The sequence below is a fragment of the Rhinopithecus roxellana genome, chromosome 19, assembly GCF_007565055.1.
Source record: "Rhinopithecus roxellana isolate Shanxi Qingling chromosome 19, ASM756505v1, whole genome shotgun sequence".
NCBI classification, from domain to species: domain Eukaryota; kingdom Metazoa; phylum Chordata; class Mammalia; order Primates; family Cercopithecidae; genus Rhinopithecus; species Rhinopithecus roxellana.
In genome coordinates, this window is record NC_044567.1 from 11,294,222 (window position 1) to 11,312,022 (window position 17,801).

Here is a 17,801-nt window from a genome sequence, read left to right on the forward strand (position 1 = left end):
TTGAGAAGTTGCTAACACTTTTTTCGTGGAATCTGTGATGGTATATTCCGGAGCCCATTGAGAAATATGGTGAAAAAGGAAATATCCTCAGATAAAAACTGGCAAGACGCTTTCTGAGAAACAGCCATGTGATGTGTGAATTCATCTCACAGAGTTACACAATTTTTTCCATGGAGCACTGTTTTGGGGGAATCTGAAAAGTGATATATGGGAGAGCATTGAGGCCTATGGTGAAAAAGAAAATATCCTCTGATAAAAAATAGAAAGAAGCTTTCTGAGAAACTACTTTTTGATGTGTGAACTCATCTCACGTAGATACACTGCTCTTACCATTGAGCTGTTTGACAACACAGTTTTCATGGAATCTGCAAAGGGATTTTTGGGAACACTTTCAGGCCTATGGTTAAAATGGAAGTATCCTCAGATTAAAATCAGAAAGGAACTTTCTGAGAAACTTCTTTGTGATGTGTGAATTCAACTCGTAGAGTTACACTGTTCTTTTCACTGAGCAATTTGCTTACACTGTTTTCTAGAAACCTGCAATCTGATATTTCGGAGTGCATTGAAGCTTATGGTGACAAAAGAGCTATCCTCACAGAAACACTAGAAAGAAGGTTTCTGAGAAACAGCTTTGTTGTGGATGAATTCATCTCACAGAATTACACCTTCCTTTTCATTGAGCAGTTTGGTAGCACTGTTTTTGGGGAATCTGCAAAGGGATTTTTGGGAGTGCCTAGAGGCCCATGGTGAGAAAGGAAATATTTTGGATCGCAATGAAGCCTATGGTGACAAAGGAAATATCCTCCTATAAACACTAGAAAGAAGCTTTCTGAGAAACTGCTTTGATGTGTTAATTCATCTCACTGCATTACACAGTTATTTTCATGGATGAGTCTGCTAACATCTGGTTTTCAGGAATCTGAGAAGGGATATTTTGGATTGCACTGAAACCTATGATGAAAAAGTAAATATCCTCAGATAAAAACTAGAAGGAAGTTTTCTGAGGAAGTTCTTTGTGATGTGTGAATTCATCTCAGAGAGTTACACCTTTCTTTTCATGGAGCAGTTTGCTAATACTGTTGTCATGTAATCTGTAATGGGATATTCTGGAGCACATTGAGGTCCATAATGGAATATTCCAGAGCACATTGAGGTTTATAGTGAAAAAGGAATTATTCTCAGATAAAAACTAGAAATAAGATTTCTGAGAAACTGCTTTGTGATTCGTGAATTCGTCTCAAAGAGTTACGCTTTTCTTTTCATTGAGCAGTTTGGTTGCACTGTTTTTAGGGAATCTGCAAAGGGATTTTCCGGGGCTCATAGAGGCCTATGGTGAAAAAGGAAATATCTTCAGATAAAAACTGGAGAGAAGGTTATTCAGAAACTGTTTTGTGATGTGTGTATTCTTCTCATAGAAATAAATCATTTTATTGATTGAGCAGCATGGTCTCACTCTTTATGTGATGTCTGAGAAGGGATATTTGGGAGTCCATTGAGGCTGAGGGTGGAAAAGTAAATATACACAGGTAAAAACTGGAAAGGATCTTTCTGAGAAATTTCTTTGTGATGGGTGAATTCATCTCCCAGAGATAAACCATTCTTTTCATTGAGCAGTTTGTTTACCCAGTTTTTGTGGAACCTACAAAGTGATATTTGGAGCACAGAGAAACCTATGGTGAAAAATCAAATACCCTCAGATGAAAACTAGGGGGGGGGGAGCAAGATGGCCGAATAGGAACAGCTCCAGTCTCCAGCTCCCAGCACGAGTGACACAGAAGACCAGTGATTTCTGCATTTTCAACTGAGATACTGGGTTTATCTCACTAGTTAGTGCCAGACAATTGGTGTTGGTTAGCTGTTGCAGCCCCAGCAGCGAGAGCTGAGCAGGGCGAGACATCACCTCACCTGGGAAGTGCAAGGGGGAAGAGAATCCATTTTCCTAGCCAGGGAAACTGAGACACACAACACCTGGAAAATTGGGTAATTCCCACCCCAATACTGCGCTCTAAGCAAACGGGCACACCAGGAGATTATATCCCACTCCTGGCCGGGAGGGCCCCACGCCCATGGAGCCTTCCTCATTGCTAGCACAGCAGTCTGCAATATAACTGCAAGGCAGCAGCAAGGCTGGGGGAGGGGCGCCTACAATTGCTGAGGCTTAAGTAGGTAAACAAAGCCGCTGGGAAGATCGAACTGGGTGGAGCTTACAGCAGCTCAAGGAGGCCTGTCAGTCTCTGTAGACTCCACCTCTGGGGACAGGGCACTGCTAAACAACAACAACAACAACAATAACAAAAAGCAGCAGAAACCTCTGCAGATGCAAACGACACTGTCTGACAGCTTTGAAGAGAGCAGTGGATCTCCCAACATGGAGGTTGAGATCTGAGAAGGGACAGACTGCCTGCTCAAGTGGGTCCCTGACCCCTGAGTAGCCTAACTGGGAGACATCCCCCACTAGGGGCAGACTGACACCCCACACCTCACACGGTGGAGTACACCTCTGAGAGGAAGCTTCCAAAGCAAGAATCAGACAGGTACACTCGCTGTTCAGCAATATTCTATCTTCCTCAGCCTCTGCTGCTGACACTCAGGCAAACGGGGTGTGGAGTGGACCTCAGGCAATCTCCAACAGACCTACAGCTGAGGGTCCTGACTGTTAGAAGGAAAATTAACACACAGGAAGGACACCCACACGAAAACCCCATCAGTACGTCACCATCATCAACGAACAGAGGCAGATAAAACGACAAAGACGGGAAAAAAGCAGGGCAGAAAACCTGCAAATTCAAAGAATAAGAGCCCATCTCCCCCTCCAAAGGAGTGCAGTTCATCTCCAGCAATGGTTCAAAGCTGGACGGAGAATGACTGATGAGATGAGAGAAGAAGACTGCAGACCATCAAACTTCTCAGAGCTAAAGGAGGACTTACGTACCCAGGGCAAAGACACTAACAATCTTGAAGAAAGAGTGGAAGAATTGATAACCAGAACAATTAATGCAGAGAAGGCCATAAATGAAATGACAGAGATAAAAATCATGACACGAGAAATACGTGACAAATGCACAAGCTTCAGTAACCGACTCGATCAACTGGAAGAAAGTATCAGCGATTGAGGATCAAATGAATGAAATGAAGCCAGAAGAGAAGTCTAAAGCAAAGAGAAAAAAAAAGAAATGAACAAAGCCTATAAGAAGTATGGGATTATGTGAAAATACCAAATCTACGTCTGATTGGGGTGCCTGAAAGTGAGGGGGAAAATGGAACCAAGTTGGAAAACACTCTTCAGGATATCATCCAGGAGAACGTCCCCAACCTAGCAGGGCAGCCCAACATTCATATTCAGAAAATACAGAGAATGCCACAAAGATATTCCTCGAGAAGAGCAACTCCAAGACACATAATTGCCAGATTCACCAAAGTTGAAATGAAGGAAAAAATCTTAAGGGCAGCCAGAGAGAAAGGTCGAGTTACCCACAAAGGGAAGCCCATCAGACTAACAGCAGATCACTCGGCAGAAACTCTACAAGCCAGAAGAGAGTGGGGGCCAATATTCAACGTTCTTAAAGAATAGAATTTTCAACCCAGAATTTCATATCCAGCCAAACTAAGTTTCATAAGTGAAGGAGACATAAAATCCTTTAGAGATAAGCAAAGGCTTAGAGATTTTTTCACCACCAGGTCTGCCTTACAAGAGACCCTGAAGGAAGCACTACACATGGAAAGGAAAAACCGGTTCCAGCCATTGCAAAAACATGCCAAAATGTAAAGACCATCGAGGCTAGGAAGAAACTGCATCAACTAACGAGCAAAATAACCAGTTAATATCATAATGGCAGGATCAAGTTCACACATAACAATATTAACCTTAAATGTAAATGGACTAAATGCTCCAATTAAAAGACACAGACTGGCAAATTGGATAAAGAGACAAGACCCATCAGTCTGCTGTATTCAGGAGACCCATCTCACATGCAGAGAAATACATAGGCTCAAACCAAAGGGATGGAGAATGATCTACCAAGCAAATGGAGAACAAAAATAAGCAGGGGTTGCAATCCTAGTATCTGATGAAACAGACTTTAAACCATCAAAGATCAAAAGAGACAAAGAAGGCCATTACATAATGGTAAAGGGATCAATTCAACAGGAAGAGCTAACTATCCTAAATATATATGCATCCAATACAGGAGGACCCAGATTCATAAAGCAAGTCCTTAGAGACTTACAAAGGGACTTAGACTCCCATACAATAATAATGGGAGACTTCAACACCCCACTGTCAACATTAGACAGATCTATGAGACAGAAAGTTAACAAGGACATCCAGGAATTGAACTCATCCCTGCAGCAAGCAGACCTAATAGACATCTACAGAACTCTCCACCCCAAATCAACAGAATATACGTTCTTTTCAGCACCACATCACACTTACTCCAAAATGGACCACATAATTGGAAATAAAGCACTCCTCAACAAAAGTACAAAAACACAAATTATGAAAAACTGTCTCTCAGACCACAGTGCAATCAAACTAGAACTCAGGACTAAGAAACTCAATCAAAATCGCTCAACTACATGGAAACTGAATAACCTGCTTCTGAATGACTACTGGGTACATAACAAAATGAAGGCAGAAATAAAGATGTTCTTTGAAACCAATGAGAACAAAGATACAACATACCAGAATCTCTGGGACACATTTAAAGCAGTGTGTAGAGGGAAATTTATAGCACTAAATGCCCACAAGTGAAAGCAGGAAAGATCTAAAATGGACACTCTAACATCACAATTAAAAGAACTAGATAAGCAAGAGTAAACACATTTAAAAGCTAGCAGAAGGCAAGAAATAACTAAGATTAGAGCAGAACGGAAGGAGATAGAGACACAAAGAACCCTCCAAAAAGTCAATGAATCCAGGAGTTGTTTTTTTGAAAAGATCAACAAAATTGATAGACCAATAAAGAAGAAAAGAGAGAAGAATCAAATAGATGCAATAAAAAATCATAAAGGGGATATCACCACCAACCCCACAGAAATACAAACTACCATCAGAGAATACTATAAACAACTCTACACAAATAAACTAGAAAATCTAGAAGAAATGGATAATTTCCTGGACACTTACACTCTCCCAAGTCTAAACCAGAAAGAAGTTGAATCCCTGAAGAGACCAAGAGCAGGCTCTGAAATTGAGGCATTAATTAATAGCTTACCAACCAAAAAAAGTCCAGGACCAGATGGATTCACAGCTGAATTCTACCAGAGGTACAAGGAGGAGCTGGTACCATTCCTTCTGAAACTATTCCAATCAATAGAAAAAGAGGGAATCCCCCCCAACTCATTTTATGAGGCCAACATCATCCTGATACCAAAAGCCTGGCAGGGATATAACAAAAAAAAGAGAATTTTAGACCAATATCCCTGATGAACATCAATACAAAAATCCTCAATAAAATACTAGCAAACCAGATTCAGCAGCACATCCAAAAGCTTATCCACCATGATCAAGTGGGCTTCATCCCTGGAATGCAAGGCTGGTCCAACATTCACAAATCAATAAACGTAATCCAGCATATAAACAGAGCCAAAGACAAAAACCACATGATTGTCTCAATAGATGCAGAAAAGGCTTTTGACAAAATTCAACAGCCCTTCATGCTAAAAACACTCAATAAATTCGGTATTGATGGAACATATCTCAAAATAATAAGAGCTATTCATGACAAACCCACAGCTAATATCATTCTGAATGGGCAAAAACTGGAAACATTCCCTTTGAAGACTGGCACAAGACAGGGATGCCCTCTCTCACCACTCCTATTCAACATAGTGTTGGAAGTTCTGGCTAGGGCAATCAGGCAAGAGAAAGAAATCAAGGTTATTCAGTTAGGAAAAGAAGAAGTCAAATTGTCCCCGTTTGCAGATGACATGATTGTATATTTAGAAAACCCCATCATCTCAGCCCACAATCTTAAGCTGATAAGCAACTTCAGCAAAGTCTCAGGATACAAAATCAATGTGCAAAAATCACAAGCATTCTTATACACCAGTAACAGAAAAACAGAGAGCCAAATCAGGAATGAACTTCCATTCACAATTGCTTCAAAGAGAATAAAATACCTAGGAATCCAACTTACAAGCGAGGTGAAGGACCTCTTCAAGGAGAACTACAAACTGCTCAGTGAAATCAAAAAGGACACAAACAAATGGAAGAACATACCATGCTCATGGATAGGAATAATCAATATCGTGAAAATGGCCATACTGCCCAAGGTAATTTATAGATTCAATGCCATCCCCATTAAGCTAACAATGAGTTTTTCACAGAATTCGGAAAAAACTGCTTTAAAGTTCATATGGAACCAAAAAAGTGCCCACATTTCCAAGACAATCCTACGTCAAAAGAACAAAGCTGGAGGCATCACGATGCCTGACTTCAAACTATACTACAAGGCTACAGTAACCAAAACAGCATGATACTGGTACCAAAACAGAGATATAGACCAATGGAACAGAACAGAGTCCTCAGAAATAATACCACACATCTACAGCTATCTGATCTTTGATAAACCCGAGAAAAACACGAAATGGGGAAAGGATTCCCTGTTTAATAAATGGTGCTGGGAAAATCGGCTAGCCATAAGTAGAAAGCTGAAACTGGATCCTTTCCTTACTCCTTATAAGAAAATTAATTCAAGATGGATTAGAGACTTAAATGCTAGACCTAATACCATAAAAACCCTAGAAGAAAACCTAGGTAATACCATTCAGGACATAGGCATGGGAAAGGGCGTCGTGTCTAAAACACCAAAAGCAATGGCAACAAAAGCCAAAATTGACACATGGGATCTAATTAAACTAAAGAGCTTCTGCACAGCAAAAGAAACTACCATCAGAGTGAACAGGCAACCTACAGAATGGGAGAAAATTTTTGCAATCTTCTCATCTGACAAAGAGCTAATATCAAGTACCTACAAAGAACTCAAACAAATTTACAAGAAAAAACAAACAACCCCATCAAAAAGTGGGGAAAGGATATGAACAGACATTTCTCAAAAGAAGACATTCATACAGATAACAGACACATGAAAAAATGCTCATCATCACTGGCCATCAGAGAAATGCAAATCAAAACCACAATGAGATACCATCTCACACCAGTTAGAATGGCAATCATTAAAGAGTCAGGAAACAACAGGTGCTAGAGAGGATGTGGGGAAATAGGAACACTTTTACACTGTTGGTGGGATTGTAAACTAGTTCAACCATTATGGAAAACAGTGTGGCAATTCCTCAAGCATCTAGAACTGGAAGCACCATATGACCCAGCCATCCCATTCCTGGATATATACCCAAAGGATTATAAATCGTGCTGCTATAAAGACACATTCACACATATGTTTATTGCGGCACTATTCACAATAGCAAAGACTTGGAATCAATCCAAATGTCCATCAGTGACTGGATTAAGAAAATGTGGCACATATACACCATGGAATATTATGCAGCCATAAAAAAGGATGAGTTTGTATCCTTTGTAGGGACATGGATGCAGCTGGAAGCCATCATTCTTAGCAAACTATCACAAGAACAGAAAACCAAATACTGCATGTTCCCACTCATAGGTGGGAACTGAACAATGAGATCACTTGGACACAGGAAGGGGAACATCACACACTGGGGCCTATCTCGGGGAAGGGGGTGGGGGGACGAATTGCATTGGGAGTTATACCTGATGTAAATGACTAGTTGATGGGTGCTGATGAGTTGATGGGTGCAGCACACCAACATGGCACAAGTATACATATGTAACAAACCTGCACGTTAGGCACATGTACCCTGGAACTTAAAGTATAATAAAAGAAAAAAGAAAGACAAAGAAAGTTGCTGAGAAAGTTCTTTGTGATGCGTTAATTCATTTCAGAGTTATACCTTTCTTTTCATGGAGCCATTTGTTCAAACTGTTTTCTTGGGATCTGCCAAGGGTTATTTGGGAGCACATTGAGGCCGATGATATTATTCTCAGAGAATATCAAAAAGAAGCTTACTGTGAAACTGCTTTGTGATGTGTGAATTCATCTCACAGAGTTAACAAGTTCCTTTCATTCAGAAGGTTGCTAACATTTTTCTCGTGGAATCTGCAATGGGAGATTCAGAGAGCATTGAGGAATATGGAGAAAATGGAAATATGCACAGTTAGAATCTAGAAAGAAGCGGTCTGAGAAACAGCTTTGTGATGTGTGAATTCATCTTACAGAGTTAGACCATTCTTTTCATGGAACAGTTTGGTAGCACTGCGTTTAGGGAATTTGTGAAGGGATATTTTGGATCACCTTGAAGACTAGGCTGAAAATGGGAATATAATCAGATAAAAACCAGCAAGAAACTTTCTTAGAAACTTCTTTGTGATATGTGTACTCATCCCATAGAGTAATAACTTTCTTTTCCTGGAGCTGTTTGCTAACACAGTTTTCATGGAATCTACAAAATGATATTTGGGAGTGAGTTGAGACCTATGGAGAAAAAGAAAATATCCTCAGATAAAAACTAGAAGGAAGTTTCTGAGAAAATGCCTTGTGATGTGTGAATTTATCTCACAGAGTTACACCACACTTTTCTTTTTTTTTTTTTTTTTTTTTTTTTTTTTTTTTTTTTTTTTTTTTTTTTTTGAGATGGAGGCTTGCTCTGCCGCCCAGGCTGGAGTGCAGTGGCCGGATCTCAGCTCACTGCAAGCTCCACCTCCCGGGTTTACGCCATTCTCCTGGCTCAGCCTCCCGAGTAGCTGGGACTACAGACGCCCGCCTCGTCGTCCGGCTAGTTTTTTGTATTTTTTAGTAGAGACGGGGTTTCACCGTATTAGCCAGGATGGTCTCGATCTCCTGACCTCGTGATCCGCCCGTCTCGGCCTCCCAAAGTGCTAGGATTACAGGCTTGAGCCACCGTGCCCGGCCTACACCACACTTTTCTTGGAGCAGTTTGCTAACATTGTTTTCGTGGAATCTGCAATAAGATATTTCAGAGTGCATTGAAACCACTGGTGAGAAAAGAAATAGCATCAGACAAAATAAAAAGCTTTCTCTGAAACTACTTAGTGATATGTGAATTCGCCTCACAAATTTACACCTTTATTTTCATGGTGCAGTTTGGTACAACTCTTTTTGGGGAATCTGGGAAGGGATTTTTTGGATCGCATTGAAGCCTATGGTGACACAGGAAATATCGTCGAACAAAAAGTAGAAAGAAGCTTTGTGAGAAATCGCTTTGTGATGTATTAATTCATCTCAAAGAATTACATGATTTTTTTCATGGACCAGTTTTCTTGCACTGTTTTTGGGGAATCTGCGAAGGGTTATTTTCAATTCCAAGGAAGCCTAAGGTGACTAAGGAAATATCCTCAGATAAAAACTAGAAAGAAGTTTTCTGAGAAAGATCTTTGTGATGTGTGAATTCATCTCACAGAGTTACACCTTTTTTTTTCATTGAGCAGTTTGCAGACATCGTTTTCGTGGAGTCTGCAAAGGGATATTTGGGGGTGCATTGGGGCTTATAGTGCAAAGGGAACTATCCTCAGATAGAAACTAGAAAGAAGCTTTCTGAGAAACTGCTTTGTGATGTGTGAATTAGTCTTACAGGGTTACACTGCTCTTTTCATCGATCTGTTTGCTAACACTATTTTCTTGGAATCTGCAATGGGATATTTTGGAGCACTTTGAAGTTTATAGTTAAAAAGGAAATATCCTCATATAAAAACTAGAAAGAAGCTTTCTGAGAAACTGCTTTGTGATGTGTTAATTTCCCTCAGAGTGTTACACGATTCCTTTCATGGATCAGTTTGGTTAACACTGTTTTTGTGGAATCTGTGAAGGGATATTTGGTTTTGCATTGAAGCCTTTGGTGAAAAAGGGGAAGTTTTCTAGCACTTCTTTCACGGAATCCAGAATGGGACATTTGGGAGTGCATTGAGGCCTATGGTGAAAAAGGAAATATCCTCAGATAAAAACTAGAAATAGGCTTTCTGAGAATGTGCTTTGTCATGCGTGAATTCATCTCACAAATAACACCATTGTTGAAGCCTATGGTGACAATGGAAATATCTTCAGACAAAAACTAGAAAGAAGCTTTCTGAGAAACTCTTTGTGATTTGTGAATTCATCTAACAGAGGTACACAGTCCTTTTCATGGAGCAGTGTGTTAGAATTATTTTTGGGGAATCAGAGAAGAGATATTTTCAATCACATTGAAGCCTATGGTGAGAAAGGAAATACCCTCAGATAAAAACTAGAAGGAAGTTTTCTGAGAAAGTTGTTTATGATGTGAGAATTCGTCTCACAGAGTTATGTAGTTCTATTCATGGAGCAGTTTGCTAAAACTGTTTTCATGGAATCTGCAAAGCGATATTTGCTAGCACATTTAGGCCTATAGCAAAAAACGAAATATCCTCAGATAAAAATTAGAACGAAGCTTCCTGAGAAACTAATTTGTGCTGTGTGAATTCACCTTACAGAGTTAAAGCTTTGCTTTCAATGAGGAGTTTGATAAAACTGTTTTCATGGAATCTGCAATAGGATATTTGGGATCGCATTGAAGCCTATGTTGACCAAGGAAATATCCCCAGATACAAACCAAAAAGAAGCTTTCTGAGAAACTGCTTTGTCATGTGTGACTTCATCTCACAGAGTAACACTGTTCTTTCCACTGAACAGTTTGCTAACACTGTTTTCTTGGTAACTGTAATGGGATATTTTGGAATACATTGAAGTTTGTGGTGACAAAGGAGGACTTATCCTCAGAGAAAAACTACAAAGAAGCTTTCTGAGAAACTACTTTGTAAATTTTGAATTCATCTTATAGAGTTACACACTACTTTTCATGGAACAGTTTGGTAGCACTGTTTTTGGAGAATCTGAGAAGGGATACTTTGGATCGCATTGAAGCCTATGTTGACAAAGGAAATATCCTCAGATGAAAACTAGAAAGAAGCTTTCTGTGAAACTGCTTTTTGATGTGTGAATTCATCTCACAGATTTAAACTGTTCTTTTCATTGAAAAATTTGGTAACACTCTTTTCGTGGAATCTGTAAAGGGATGTTCGGGAGCACATTGAGGCCTATGGTGAAAAAGGACATATCCTCAGATGAAAACAAGGAAGAAGCTTTCTCAGAAACTGTTTTGTGATGTGTGAATTCATCTCACAGAGTTGCAGGATTCTTTTCATGGAGAAGTTTGGTAGCAGTGTTTTTGGGGAATTTGAAAAGGGATACTTTGGATCGCATTGAAGCCTATGGTGGAAAAGGAAATATTCTCAGACAAAAACTAGACAGAATCTTTCTGAGAAACGTCTTGGTGAAGTGTGAATTCATCCCACAGAGTTACCCCCTTCTTTTCATGGAGCAGTTTGCTAACAATGTTTTCGTGTAATCTGCAAAGGGATATTTGGGATCACATTGAGGCCTATAGTGAATAAGGAAATATCCTCCGAGAAAAACTAGAAAGAAGCTTTCTGAAAAACTGCTTTGTGATGTTTCACTTCATCTTACAAAGTTACGCTGTTCTTTTCATTGAGCAGTTTGATAACACCGTTTTCATGGAATCTGCAATAGGATATTTGGCAGCTCACTGAAGCCTATAGTGACAAAGGAATTATACTCAGATAAAAACCAAAAAGAATCTTTTTGAGAAACTGCTTTGTGATGTGTGAATTCATCTCACAGAGTAAAGCTGTTCGTTTCATTGAGCAGTTTGCTAACACTGTTTTCTTGAAATCTGCAATGGAATATTTCAGAGCAAATTGAAGTTTCTGATGACAAAAGAACTATTATCAGCAAAACCTAGAAAGAAGCTTCCTAAGAAAATAATTTATGACGTGTGAATTCATCTCACAGAGTTACACAGTTCTTTTCATTGATCATTTTGCTAACACTGTTTTCTTGGAATCCACAATGGGATATTTTGGAGTTCATTTTAAGCTTATGGTGACAAAGGAAATACCTTCATATAAAAACTAGAAAGAATCTTTCTGAGAAACCATTTTGTGATGTATTAATTCATCTCACAGAGTTACATGGTACTTATCATGGATCAGTTTGGTAGCACTTTTTTGGGGACATCTGAGAAGGGATATGTTGGATTGCATTGAAGCCTATGGTGACAAAGGAAATATTCTCAGATAAAAACTAGAAAAAATCTTTATGAGAAAGTTATTTGTGTTGTGTGAATTCATCTCACAAAGTTACACCTTTCTTTTCATGGAGAAGTTTGATAACACTGTTCTCGTGGAATCTGCAAAGGGTTATTTGGGAGAGCATTGAGGCCTAAGGTGAAATAGGAAATATCCTCAAGTAATAACTAGAAAGAAGTTTTTTGAGAAACGTCTTTGGGATGCATGAATTCATCTTACAGTGTTACAACGTACTTTTCATTGAGCAGTTTGATAACACTGTTTTTGTGGAATCTGCAATAGGATATTTTGTAGTGCATTGAAGGCTCTGGTGACAAAGAAATTATTCTCAGATAAAAACCAGAAGGATTCTTTCTGTGAAAGTGATTTGTGATGTGTGAATTCATCTAACAAAGTTACTATTTTTTTTAATTGAGAAGTTTGCTAATACATTTTTTGTGTAATCCACAATGGGATATTTGAGAGCGCATAGAGGAATATGGTGAAAAAGGAAATACCCTCAGATAAAAACTTGTAAGAGGCTTACTGAGAATCCAGTTTGTGATGTGTGAATTCATTTCTCAGGGTTATACAATTATTTTCATGAGTAGTGTGGTAGCACTATTTTTGGGGATTCTGAAATAGGATATTTGGGAGCCCTTTGAAGCGTCTGGTGACAAAGGAAATATCCTCAGACTAAAACAAAAAAGAAACTTTCTGATAAACTGCCTTGTGATGTGCAAATTTATCTCCCAGAGTTACACAATTATTTTCATGGAGCAGTTTGGTTGCACTGTTTTTGGGGAATCTGAGAAGGGATTTTTTGATCCCTTTGAAGCCTATGGTGACACAGGAAATATCCTCAGGGAAAAACGAGGAAGAAGCTTTCTGAGAAGGTTCTTTATGATGTGTGAATTCATCTCACAGTGTTATACCTTTCTTTTCATGGAGCAGTTTGCTAACACTGTTTTCGTGGCATCTACAAAGGAATATTTGGGAGCACTTTGAGTCCTATGGTGAAAAAGGAAATATCCTCAGATAAAACTAGAAAGAAGCTTTCTGAGAAACTGCTTAGTGATGTGTGAATTATTCTCACAGAGTTACACTGTTCTTTGCTTTGAGCAGTTTGTCTACACTGTTTTCTTGGAACCAGCAATGGGATATTTTGGCGCATCTTGAAGCTTATGGTGAATAAGGAAATATCCTCATATAAAAACTAGAAAGAAGCTTTCTGGGAATCTAATTTGTGATGTGTTAGTTTACCTCACAGAGTTACACGATTCTTTTCATGGATCATTATGGTAGCAGTGTTTTTGGGGAATCTGAGAATGGATATTCTGGATCTCATTGAAGCCTATGGTGAGAAAGGAAATATCCTCAGATAAAAACTAGAAAGAAGCTTTCTGAGAATCGTCTTCGTGACGTGTAAATTCATTTCACAGAGCTACACCTCCCTTTTCATGGAGCAGTTTGTAAACACCGTTTTCATCGAATTTGCAATAAGATAGTCTGGAGCACATTGAGGCCTATAGTGAAAAACAAATTATCCTCATATAAAAGCTAGAAAGAATCTTTCAGTGAAAGAGCTTTGTTATGTATTATTTCATCTCACAGAGGTACATGATCGTATTCATTTATGAGTTTGGTAGTAGTGTTTTTGGGGAATCTGAGAAGCGATACTTTGGATGGCATTGAAGCCTATGGTGACAAAAGAAATATCCTCTGATAAAAACTAGAAAGAATCTTTATCAGAAAGTTCTTTTTGGTGTGTGAATTCATCTCACAGAGTTAAACCTTTCTTTTGATGGAACAGTTTGATAACACTGTTTTCCTGGAATCTTCAATAGGATATTTGGGAGTGTATTGAATCAATGGTGACAAAGGAACTATTTCTGATAAAAACCAAAAAGCAGCTTTCTGAGAAACGACTTGTGATGTGTGACTATATCTCACAGAGTTACACCAGTCTTTACATTAAGAAGTTTGCTAAAACTTTTTTCCTTTTTTCTGCAATGGGATGTTTGAGAGCACATTGAGGAACATGGTGAAAAAGGTAAGATCTTCAGGTATGAACAAGAAAGAAGTTCTCTGAGAAACTGCACTGTGATTTGTGAATTCATCACACAGAGTTGCACATTTATTTCCATGGAGTAGTTTGCCAACACTATTTTCGTGGAATTTGTAAAGGAAAATTTGCGAGCAAATGATGAAAAGGGAAATATCCTCCTACTAAAACTAGAAAGAATCTTTCTGAGAAATTTGTTCGTGATGTGTGAATTCATTTCACAGAGCTACACCTCTCTTTTCATAGGGCAGTTTGCTAACCCTCTTTTCCTGGTATCTGCAATTGAATATTCTGTAGCACATTGAGGCCTATAGTGAAAAAGGAAATATCCTCATATAAAAATTAGAAAGAAGCTTTCTGAGAAACCACTTTGTGATGTGTTATTACATCTCACAGAGTTACACAATTCTTTTCATGGATCAGTTTGGCAGCACTGATTTTGCGGAATCTGAGAAGGGATATTTTGGATAGCATTGAAGTATTTGATGACAAAGGAAATATCCTCAGATAAAAACTAGAAAGAAGCTTTCTGAGAAAGTTCCTTGTTTTACGTGAATTTGTCTCACAGAGTTACACCTTTCTTCTCATGGAGCAGTTTGATAATACTGTTTTCATGGAATCTGCAATAGGATATTTGGGAGTGCATTGATGCCCATGGTGACAAAGGAACTATCCTCAGATAAAAACCAAAGAGAAGCTTTCTGTGAAACGGCTTTGTGATGCATGCATTCACCTCATGGGGTTACACCTTTTTATTCATTGAGAAGCTTGCTAACATTTTTTCGTTTATTCTGTAGTGGGATATTCGAAAACGCATTGAGGAATGTGGTGAAAAAGGAAATATCCTCAGAAAAAAGCTGGAAAGATGTTTTTTGAGAAACTGCATTGTGATATGTGAATTCATCCCACAGAACTACACCATTCTTTTCATGGAACAGCTTGATAGCACTGTTTTGGGGGATTATGAGAAGGGATATTTCATATCACATTGAAGCCTATGGTGTCAAAGGAAATATCCACAGATAAAAACTAGAAAGAAACTGTCTGAGAAAGTTCTTTGTAATGTGTGAATTCATCTCACAGAGTTTCACCTTTCTTTTCATTGTGCAATTTACTAACACTTTTCCTGGAATCTGCAATGGGATATTTGGGAGCACATTTAGGCCTAAGGTGAAAAAGGAAATATCCTCAGATAAAAACTAGAAAGAAGCTATCTAAGAAAGTACTTTGTAATGTGTGAATTCATCTCACAGAGTTACACTGCTCTTTTCATTGAGCAGTTTGATAACAGTGTTTTCGTGGAATCTGTGATAGGATATTTCAGAGCACATTGAAGCCTATGGTGACAAATTTAATAGCCTCAGACAGAAACAAAAAAGAAACCTTCTGAAAAAGTGCTTTGTGATGTGGGAATTCATCTCACATTTTTACACCTTTGTTTTCATAGAGAAATTTGCTAGCAATGTTTTCATGGAATCTACAATGGGATGTTCCGAAGCACATTAAGGCCCACAGTGAAAAAGGAAATATCCTCATTTAAAAATCAGAAAGAAGCTATCTGAGAATCCCTTTTGTGATGTGTTATTTCATCTCACAGAGTTATACGATTCTTTTCATGGAACAGTTTGGTAGCACTGTTTTTGGGGAATCTGAGAAGGGATATTTTGGATCACTTTAAAGCCTGTAGTGGCAAAGGAAGTGTCCTCAAATAAAAACTAGAAAGGAGCTCTGAGAAAATTCTTTGCGGTCTGTGAATTCACCTCACAGAGATAAACCTTTCTTTTCCTGGAGGAGTTTGCAAACACTGTTTTCATGGAATCTGCAAAGGGATATTTTGGAGCGTTTTGAGGCCTATGGTGAAAACGTAAATATCCTCAGATAAAACTAGAAAAAAAGCTTTCTTACAAACTGCTTTGTGATGGTTTAATTCATCTCACAGAGTTTCACCTTTATTTTCATTGAGCACTTTGGTAGCACTGTTTTGGGGAATCTGCAAAAGGATTTTCTGGAGCTCATAGAGGCCTATTGTGAAAAAGTCAATATCTTCAGATTAAAACTGGAGAGAAGGTTTTTGAGAAACTGTTTTGTGATATGTATATTCACCTCGTATTCACCTCATAGAGATAAATCATTTTGTTGATTGAGTAGTTTTTTATCACTGTTTTTGTTGTGTCTGGGAAGAGATATTTGGGAGCATGTCGAGGCAGATGGTGGAAAAGTAAATATGCACAGATAAAAACTAAAAAGGAGCTTTCCAAGAAATTTCTTTGTTATGGGTGAATTCATTTTCCATAGGTAAACCATTCTTTTCATTGAGCAGTTTGGTCACACTGTTTTTGTGGAATCTGCAAAGCGATATTCAGAGTGCAGGGAAGCCTATGGTGAAAAAGGAAATACCCTCAGATAAAAACTAGAAAGAAGCTTTCTGAGAGGTTGTTTTGTGATTGGCGAATTCATCTCACAGAGTTAAATCTTTCTTTTCATTGAGTAGTTTGTTAGCACTCTTTTTGTGGAATGCACAAGGGATATTCAGGAGCGGATAGAGGCCAATGTTGAAAAAGGAAATATCTTAAGGTAAAACTGGAGAGAAAGTTTCTGATAACTCCTTTGTGATGTGTGCATTCATATCATAGAGGTAAAGCTTTCTGTTGAGAGAGTAGTTTGGCATCACTGTTTCTGTGGTGTCTGACAAGGGATAATTGCGAGTGCATGGAAGCCGATGGTGGAAAAGGAAATATCCTCAGATAAAAACTAGAAAGAAGCTTTCTCAGAAATTTCTTTGGGATGCATGAATTCATCACACAGAATTACATGTTTATTTTCTTTGAGCAGTTTGGTAGCACTGTTTTTATGGAATCTGCAAAGGGATATTCGGGAGTTCCTAGAGACCGATGGTGAGAAAGGAAATAACTTCAGATGAAAACTTAAAAGAAACTACTTGAGAAACTGTTCTGTCATGTATGTATTCATCTCATAGAGTTTAATCTATATTTAATTGCGTAGTTCATCCTCACTGTTTTTGTGGTATCTATGAGGAGTTATTTGGGAGAACATTGAAGTCTATGGTGAAAAAGGAAATAACCTCAGATTTAAACTAGAAAGAAGCTTTCTGAGAAACTCTTTATGATGGGTGAATTTATCTCAAAGAGTTAAAACTTTTTTTCATTGAGCAGTTTGGTCACACCGTTTTTATGGAATCTGCAAAGGGATATTCCGGAGCGCACAGATTCCAATGGTGAAAAAGGAAATATCTTCATGTAAAAACTGGAGAGAAGCTTTCTGAGAAACTCCTTTGTGATATGTGCATTCATCTCGTAGAGCTAAACATTTCTGTGGAGGGAGCAGTTTGGTATCACTGTTTTTGTGGTATCTGAGATGGAATATTTGGGAGGGCATTGAAGCCTATGATGGAAAAGAAAATTACCTCAGATAAAAACTGGAAAGAAGCTTCCTGAGAAACTACTTTGTGAAGGGTGAATTTATCTCACAGAGTTAAACCTTCCTTTTCATTGCGCAGTCTGGTAGCCCTGTTTTTGTGAAATCTGTGGAGGGATATTTGGGAACACATAGAGGCAAAAG